Genomic DNA, 9,661 nt, shown 5'->3' with positions numbered 1-9,661 from the left:
TATGTAGGTACACGTAAACAAAATGCTGGCATAGTGATAATTAGCTTTACTTTCACCCAGGTTTAAATTAAGTAAATGCTTTGTAAGGGAAAGCCTGTCTCCTGGCTTGCCTGCTTTGTGGCTCCCTAGGAAGGTCTATTTTCTTCTGCAACTCTTAGGCAAAAGGATATGGATCCTGATCTGTTTGAGTCAGTGGTATATTTAATCAATTCAAAGAAGGCCATGCAAGTGTTTCTGCAGCACACAGAGTAGGTGCTTTAACTAACAGTTATTAAAATCAATCACTATTGATCATCAATATTGCTGGGGCTTGTGCTGTGGAGAAGAAACTGCAGTTTTTCCTATACAGCTCGTTGAGGTCACAGAATGATAGAATAGTTAATTTTAGAAAAGACCTCTAAGATCATCAAGTCCAACCATTAACCCAGCACTGTCATACTCACCACTAAACTATGTCCCTACGTGCCATATCTACATGTCTTTTAAACACCTTTCCAGGAATGGTGATTCCACCGCTTCCCTGGGCAGCCTGTTACACTGCCTTGACACCCTTTCAGTGAAGCAATTTTTTCATAATATCCGATCTAACTTTCCCCTGGCACAGCTAGAGGCCATTTCCTCCAGGAAACGGTGTCAAAGGCTTTGCTAATGTCCAAGTAGACAACATCCACAGCCTTTCCCTCATCCACTAAATGGGTCACCCTCTCACAAGAAAGAGATCAGGCTGCTCAAGTAGGACCTGTCTCACAAACCTGCACTAGCTGGGCCTGATCCCCTGGCTGTCCTGCGCATGCCATGTGATGGCACTCAGGATGATCTGCTCCATGACCTTCCCTGGCACCACAATCAGACTGACATGCTCGTAGTTCCCTGGATCCTCCTTCCAACATCTCCTGTAAATGGGTGTCACATTTGCTGACTTCCAGTCGATTGGGATCTCTCTGGTGAGCCAGGACTGCTGGCAAATGATTGAAAGTGGCTTGGTGAGCTCTGCCCCCAGCTTCCTCGGTACCCCATAGACTTGTACATGTATAAGTGGAGCAGCAGGCTGCTGATCACTTTCTCCTGGACTATGGGGGTTTCATTCTGTTCCCTGTTGTCAGCTCAGGAGGCTGGGAACCTGAAGACAATAGGTTTTGTTATTTAAAACTGATACAAAGAAGGCATTAAGTACCTCAGCCTTTTCCTCATCCTTCATCACTATGTTTTTCCCTTCATCCAATAAAGGATGGAAATTCTCCCTAGACTTCCTTTTGCTGCTGATGTATTCTTAAAAAAAAATTGTTTTCCTTTACAGAAGCAGCCAGAATAAATTCTAGATGGACTTTGGCCAACCACAACCTCACAGCATCCTTGTACTCTTCCTGAGTTGCCTGTCCCTTCTTCCAACTGTTATAAACCTTCTTTTTTTTTCCCTGAGTTCTAGCCAAAGTTCTTTGTTCAGACAGGTTTGTCTTCTTGCCCACTGGCTCATCTTTTGGAATGTGTGGACAGCCTGCTCCTGTACCTTTAAGATATCCTTCTTGAAGCATGTCCAGTCTTCCTGGACTCCTTTGCCCTTCAAGACTGCCTCCCAAAGGACTGTCTCAGCCAGTCTGATAAACAGGACAAGGTCTGCTCTCTGGAAAAAGTCTATCATTTAATGAACACCGTGTCCAAGATGGCCTCCAGCTGTCACATCACCCAGCAGTCCTTCCCTGCTCACAAACAACAGGTCCAGCGGGACACCTTCCCGAATTGGTTCACTCAACAGCTGGACAGGAAGTTGACTGCCACACACACCAGAAGCCTCCTAGACAGCTTTCTCTCTGCTGTCTTGTACTTTCAGCAGACATTTGGTAAGTTGAAGTCCCCCATGAGAGCAAGAGCTAGTGATTTGTGAGACTTTTCCCAGTTTCCTATAGAGTATTTCATCTGTCTTCTCATCCTGGTTGGGCAGTCTATAACAGACTCCCCCTGGGACTCCTGCCTTGATGGCCTTTCCCCCGATTCTTACCCGTAAGCCCTCAACCCTATTTATAGCCACCCATTGCAGCACTCCAGTTGTGCAAGCCATCCTGCCATGTTTCCAGCCCAAAGTTAACCCCATTTGTAATGTCACTGTGGATTCTGAGTCCTCAGCACCAAGTGTTTTGCTCTGCCAGCTTATCCAGAGAGCCCTGATGAGATCACACAGAGTAGAGAATTAACACAGTTTTAAATAGATTTAAGCAGAGTGATAAAAATGTTCTACACATGAACAATATTTGAGACAATGAAAATCATCATGATTGCTCAAGCTTCCTTTAAAGTTAGCAGTTAATCATTAAAAAATGTTGCAGTACTTTGTTCCAAAGCACTGTAGCTAACACAAGTGTTGAAACCTTATGGGAAAGAGCAATACCATAAAATATTCGTTCAAAAATAAAAAAAAACAGGTCCACTCAAAGTTTTGTCTGAGGCTGGACACATGCTGTGCCAAGTTTGTTGAGAAAATTTTGTCTCAGTGATATTAAACACTTTAATTTGGGTACATTATTGTTCTGCTAAAAAGAATCTGTTTAGCAACTTCATACTACATAAATTTAAACACGTGCTAATACCATTTCAGACCTATTACTTTTAATTCATAGTCAGATTAGATTGTTCCACAATGTGTATTCCAACATGGGGGAATGCAGCTAGAAAAGACTAAAATCTGTCAAGAGCAAGCTGCCTTCAAAAATCAAATATGGTTTCAGAGTGTAACAGGCAAAAGTTTCAGAACCAGCAAACAAGCATTGATACCACCATACAAATCACTAGTAAGAATGCAGCCAGAGCAAGTGTCCATGGCTACTGGATTCAAAGAAGAGAAGGAAAGACAAGAGCAAATAAAATAATCAAGGGAAGAGAGAACCTGTTTTACAGACTAGAATAATGTGATGTTTAACTGAGTAAAACTAAGACTGAGAGGCGAGGTGATTGTTCACTATGAATGTCTCACAAGATAAACATTCGAGATGAAAAAAAACTGCTTAAACTGAAGGACAATTTAAGCACTAGAATAAATGGAGATAAACAGACTAGGAGTGAACTTAGCCCATAAGGAGGTTGGAATGAGGCTTTCTCTTGTTATAAAGGTGATTTAAAGATTCAACTTAAATTATTTATGAATGAGAACCCACAAGGATGTCACCACTCAAAGGACGAGCCAAAGTGAAATGACCACTCAGAGACCTTCAATTTTCCATCCTTTATACTTAAGAGGATAAGGGCAATATTGATCTTCACAGAATTTTCCAGAATTTTCATTGTAAATATGCTTTTTTTTTTTTTCTATAAAATTTGGTACCAGGTTGCTTACAGCCTCATAGAGAAGTAAAGGATTTATTGAGGACTGACAGATTCTGAAATCTATCTATAACCTGGAAAACAAAATGATTGAACATATATGTGTCATGTATTTTGACAATAAATTACAGATGACATTAAACGTTTTAGAGGCCTAAACATTTCCATATCATTATAAAGAAATTTAATTCGACTATGATATTCATCTGGAGCTGTCAGCAAAGGTAATTAAATACATGATAATAAAAAGAGGGTGATGAACATCTTCCTTGCATCTCAGCTCTGCATGTAAATGACATCAAAACATTAAATGGAGAATGACGGCAATAAATGTAAAGGAATTTGCTCTTAATAACAGCTTCATAAATTTGATGCTGACTTCTCTAAAGTTGATCCTGGTGTTGAACTGTCTGAAGTTGATCTTGATTTATACCAGTATAATCAAAAGCAACATGTTTCAGGGTCATTTACGTAAGTTCATGCATCTTGGTTCAGTGAAAAAACTATGTAAAGTTCATTGAATTTAATGGCATTAAGTAATGAAGACTGTACTAATATAGATTTACTCAGACCTGCATGGGAGTTCAACTCAAGTGATTTTTTTACTAATGATTTTTGAAAGATCTAGTCTTCATAAATTTTCATGGTCAAATGCCTTTTTTTTGGTTTTGTATTTGTGTATATGCAGTTGCTTGGTTTTTTGCTTTTTTTTTCCTTCTGGAAAGTCTGCATTATAAGATTAAACTTCTGAAAAACAAGATATCTAATGTCCATGGTTGGAGAGATCCTTTCTCACCCTTACATCACTTTTTTGCCAAGATAGTTAAAGTATATTCCAGGTTTCTTTGTCCTTTGATTTTTACCACTCTATTAAGATTACTTGTGAAAATTTCATTGTTTTGGTTATAGTGGGGCAGAATACACATTGGAATGACCAGTTAGCTGAAAATTAGAAAAATATTAGTAAGCCAAAGGATTAGGTATGGTTTGCCCTGAAATGGTAAGGGAGTTTTGTATGGATTGAATTATTTTCCATTAGAAATTTGTGGGGTAATAGTAATTTTAAAAAAATCAAATACTTGCCTTTCATGTTTAGTGAATATTGAAATTGGTTTAGTCTTACAAGCTGATATATTTCTTAATAGTTGAGTAATTTCCAATAATTTTTTGTTGATTGTCAAGAACTTTATGTCTGCCAAATAAAAAATAGACTCTGAACCTGTGTTCTCACATTCTACAAAATAAACTACAAAAACAAATCAAGCTTTATAGTTCATTGATTTTATACTAGTTATGCCCTTCTGAAAATTTTTTTTTTCCACACACATAAAGTGGGGGTAGAATAAAAAAGAATTACTATTTTCGGAATTATAGACACAGTTCCTTGCAAGTATTAATTTTTGCCTCGAGGGAAAGGTATCTGTTTTGAACATATCGTGGACAAGGCAGAATGAAGGAAATGTGTTTCTGTATTTCATGTATAACTGCTAGAGTATACACATAATTTCAGTTTGTATTAATCCTTGCAGTTCCAAGCACATTTAAGGCCAAGCACTTAACTCATTGAATTCCTTGATAGGCAAGATGAACAATTTCCACAGCTGAATGAGAGGAAATAAAATTCTTGAAACGCATGAAGGAAATGACAGCAATGATTGTAGCCACAGTACACTTTAAGGTATCTGTTGTTTCTGAGTAAGCAAGTGCCTACTGACTGTGTTCTACTAATCTTTATTTACTTTGCTTATAAGTAGTGCCTTGGAAGTTAAAAAATAAACAAATAAAAAAGGCTTTAATTCTGCCACTATGGGGAACAAATGTTTTTTCTCATTATTTTCCTAGAACAATGATCTTTTGATGAGTACACAGTAGATGGCTTCAAGCATGATTTTCTATTCATTGTTACCTATTCATTTTTTTTCCAGAAATACAACAATAAAGAATATCAAGTCATTAGTGAATAATTTGATGTCTTTTACACCTTAATATCAATCAAGAATTTAAAACTGCTCTGCTTAAAAACTCACAGAAAGTACAAGGAATCTAAGAAAATTATCTTAAGTTTTGTGTTCAGTTTTGCACTTGTGCTTCTGTATCTAGCAATCATATCTTTTTCATTTTACATAAGTTGTGGGTTGTGAATTTATTTTATTATTAGCTGATGTTAAACAACATTTTTAATGTAATGAGTTTCAATGAGAAATCTTCGTGCTTTACAGAGGAGCGCTGATGTGGAAGTCATTACTGAGGGCAGACAGTTTTCTAAAGTAAATAGTGTTCTCCAGTGTCTGGCTTCAGAAGTTAGAGAAGAGCTAAACAGACATTTCAGAACTCTGAAATCCAAGTGCTTTTAAAATGGATGGGCATCCAGAGATCATCGTATCAATGATCATTACTTATTATATACAGTTAAGCTGAAATTTTAAAAACAAGTTGTACTGCCCATCAGAAGGTAACACAGGTGCTTATTTCTAAGCAAGGCTGTAATGATGCATCTTGAATCACAGTCCTGAAGAGAATACAAGTAGATTGCACCCAATTAGAAAGGAATTAATTAAAAAGAGTTAAGCCTGGATCCATTTACTTTGCTTTAATAATCTTGTATATCTACTTTTTTTATAGCTTTTTCCCTTCCAAAAGCTATTTTAAGTACGTATTTTTTTAAATATAAGTAATTAAAATTCCCATGCTTGTAGCAAGAATATGTATCTCACAAAGTATAGGAAAAATAGAACTACAGAAAATTAAAAAATATATTTTATACAATAGTCCTAGTTATTCTATTCCTATTTTTCTTGTATATAGTCTCAAATTCTCTTCAACTGCTATAAAAACTGAATGTAAAAAACATTTTATTTCATTTTAAATAAAAAGAAGCCAAGGGTTTTGTTTCCTGTGCGGAACCAGACCCTAGCCCTGTTTGTGTGAGTGTGTGTGTGTGTAATGTCAAAAAAATAAAATAGCATGCTATATCTAATGTTTCAGACAAAGAGTAAGACTTCCACATCCTTTTTTGTCTTTGTTTTGAGGGTTTGGATGCATCATAAATCACAGATTATTTTGAAGTATAATTTTCTTTCCAAATTTTTAAGAGTTGATTCTTATAATTCAGGATAACATTGATTTTTTAAAAAATATTCAGCCTGTCTTACATTCTTAACAGAATATAAGTTTCCCATTTTCAGTGAGTAACACAGCTTAATCCTGTGGTATTGAAATAAGAAAAAAAAAAATGGGTTTTTTAAGGTGTTTTTCAACTTTGATTTCCCATTTTCTGCAGAGATAAGAACATGCGACAATTTTCCAAACTGTACTATAGTTAAGGTAAATGGTAGAAAAAAAACCCTTTCCAGTTTGTTTGGGTAAATATTCATACTGTATATAAAGTAAAAGCAAGTGTGATCTTAGACGACTTAAGCATTCTTTCATTATGTGAATTTTGCCAATGCATACTGATTTCAATAGGTGCCAAAGGGATCCTTCAGATTACTGGATTTAGTAGAAATGCATTTCAGAACTGAGCTGCTTGTTTGTTCCTGTATTTAGAAGTATTATTTGCACTGTATATAATTTCTGAACTTTTTCATTACCTCCTAATTCTCAAATGTCTTCTTTTTCTTTTTGTTAATTTATCATTTTTGGTGTGAAGAAAATGTATTTATGATATTAACAGTCATAGTACAAGAGGAAAACATAAACCATATCAAAAACAAAGAAACTAATCTCATTTTTTAATACTGTGATCAATTTTGTGACGTGAGTCCATGGACTTGGATCAACAGAGAGCAAGAGTACTCTGTCTTCCCCAGGAACTGTTGCATGTGATCCCCCTTTCCTGGGAATGGCTGAAAACCTGCCTGCCCACAAGAAGTGGTGAGTGAATTCCTTGTTTTGCTTTGCTTGCCTTTACCTATTAAACTGTTTTTATCTAAATCCATGAGTTTCCTCACTTTTGCTCTTGCAATTCTCTCCTTCACTGGACTGGAGGGGGACAGGAATGGGCAAGCGCCTATATGGGGCTCCATTGCCAGCTGGGGCTAAACCATGGCAGCATGGTGAATCTGTACTGCCTTTTTTCCCTGGACTATTAATGTGTTGGTCTCTAGAGCAGAAAAATTCCTGACATTTCCAGCTATCAAACTGTTTCATAAGAAATATCGATTACAGTAAGAAGTTCGGAGCTTCCCACTCTCTTGAGAGTTCCTTGTTCCTCAGATGTAGGCCCACACATTCATCATCTCTCATTTGCTGAGTCTCTGTGGGATATTGAAATTGTCATTACCCCATTCATCCTTGGAACAGCTTCAGGAAGAGGGACAGTAATGGTGTGCCTTCCCTGCCTTCCACTGCCCTTCTCAAGCCATAACCACCAGTTGGGATGGTGATTGCTGCATCCAGCTTTCTCTGGACTTTGGAGGATGGATGGCAACATGGTAGGCAGGGGCTGTCTGGATGAGCGACCCAGATGCCTTGCCATTATGCAAATACGAGTGAATCATCTTACTTTATAAGGAGCAGACAGCCCAGGGCCTGTCGAGCTCCCCTGAACATCAGCAGGCTGCATGCCAGGATCTCCCTTGAGCAGGAGCACCTTGCAAGGTCACTCCTTGAGACTGAGAGATTCCTTGCTGCAACTCATGGTCAGGACATGATTGGTAGCACACTAGATTTTGAAATCATATCCAGGTGATACGAAGAATTGATTGTGCATATATGAGTCTTTAGACATTAAGTCTGCGGCTAAGACTGGATCCAGCTGTACCCAGGCTCCTCTCTGAGAAGGAGGTTAGAAAGCAAGGGATTCCTTTCTGAACATTGTGACTCAATGGGCTGATCTCCCTGACAGCTTTATCTGACCCTGTCCTCTGTGCAGTAAATACTCAAGTGTACCTTTTTAAACCACTGCCACTTTTACCACTGATTTTTGTAGACACTGTTTGGTATCAATAAGGATCAATAAGTTTATATTGTTGCTTCTGTCTTATGGGTGAAGTACATCACTCCATTCATAACGGGGACTAGAAGAACTTGACAACAATTTGCTGTTTGGGAGACTGCTAGTCAGGCTAAAAGGTGCATGAGAAAACGTTCTCAGAAAACATTTTACCAGCTGATCAGGTTCCAGTGTCCTGTGTATGTTGATCTTTCTAGCACGGACCACAGTGTCTGGGGACCTCAGTGATGGGAGGTTAGAAGGCTGAAGGATTGTGAGTGCTTCTAGGCCTTCAAGATCAACGTAGAGCTGGAAAGGCATCTATTTGTAGACAGAGCTGTACATAAAACTAGTAACTATTCTCCTATAATTGTCTTTGACTTATCTCCTGACTCCATAGTTAAGGTAGACTAAATACTGCTACAAAGAAATGAATATTAATGATAAATAATAAAACTACTAAATGTCACAAAATTATGTAAACCCTGGCACAAAGTTTGCTGCAAGCACTAGTGACTTAGAACTGCAGTTTAGCAGCTGCTGATTTACATAATTTATGAACTAGAACAGACTAAGAACAGTAAATTAGAGAATTCACAGTAGATTGGTGAGAGTTCAGAGTGTTTTAACATGTTCCATTAACATGGTGCTTTGTTCACCATAGATTATCAGGTGTTGAAACTGACAGAAATGGCCTTTGAAAGAACAAACTTGGCTAGCTGTTGATTTTAAGCCATACTGTTGAATGTCTTTGTGCTTTGACATAATGTATGTGCTATTAAGTCTGGCTCTTACTATAAGTTTTATCTCCAGGTATGAATGCCTCAAGTGGATAACCACTCTTACTTCAGATTTTGGGGCTAGATTGACATCTACATGAAATCCAGGTTTGTGTTTACATTTTGTGTTATGCATCCTCATATCTTTCATGTTGTCAGGTACAAACCAGAAGTACATGTAAGTTTCTGAAAAATACTCTGTGAAAATGGTGGTATTTGTACCATGCAAAGGACTCAGGAGATTTAACACCACCTTTGATGAGTGCAAAGCAATGAGACAAATTTAAAATATCAGTGTCTTGTTCTAATTTGCAATTTAAAAACCATTGCCTGAGGTAAATTAAACTTTTAATGGCCCTGTAAATGAAGCTGTGGAAATCTTCAGGACTTAGACAAGTTCTTCTTTAGCCTTTCCTAGCTGGGCATAATAAATTCCAAATGTAACTTGCTTTCTGATATGCCCAAAGTGTTTTCTTTCTACACCCCTTTAGCAGTTTTCATTTTCTCCTCCTACCCTTGAGTCCTTGAATTGTTCCAACAGTGCAACAATTCTCTCCTGGGCTGGCACCAATATAGCAGACTACTGCTGTTTGTTTTCACAAAGCCTGCTAGTTATTTCTGATTTTTGATCATAATT

The 9,661-nt window shown here is 37.5% G+C and overlaps 1 long non-coding RNA gene across 1 annotated transcript; it reads left to right on the top strand.

Annotated features, from left to right (window-relative positions):
- The first annotated feature begins 529 nt into the window (after nt 1-529).
- LOC121669402 lies at nt 530-9,145 on the top strand. The gene is made up of 2 exons (XR_006017749.1): nt 530-7,185; nt 9,059-9,145. It is a non-coding gene; the product is annotated as an uncharacterized LOC121669402 (long non-coding RNA).
- Nucleotides 9,146-9,661: the final 516 nt, after the last annotated feature.

This window comes from Corvus kubaryi, unplaced genomic scaffold, assembly GCF_017639235.1.
Source record: "Corvus kubaryi isolate FWS band 111438036 unplaced genomic scaffold, C.kubaryi_AGA036_p1.0 37392, whole genome shotgun sequence".
NCBI classification, from domain to species: Eukaryota; Metazoa; Chordata; class Aves; order Passeriformes; family Corvidae; genus Corvus; species Corvus kubaryi.
This window is presented reverse-complemented; position numbering and strand designations above follow the sequence as displayed.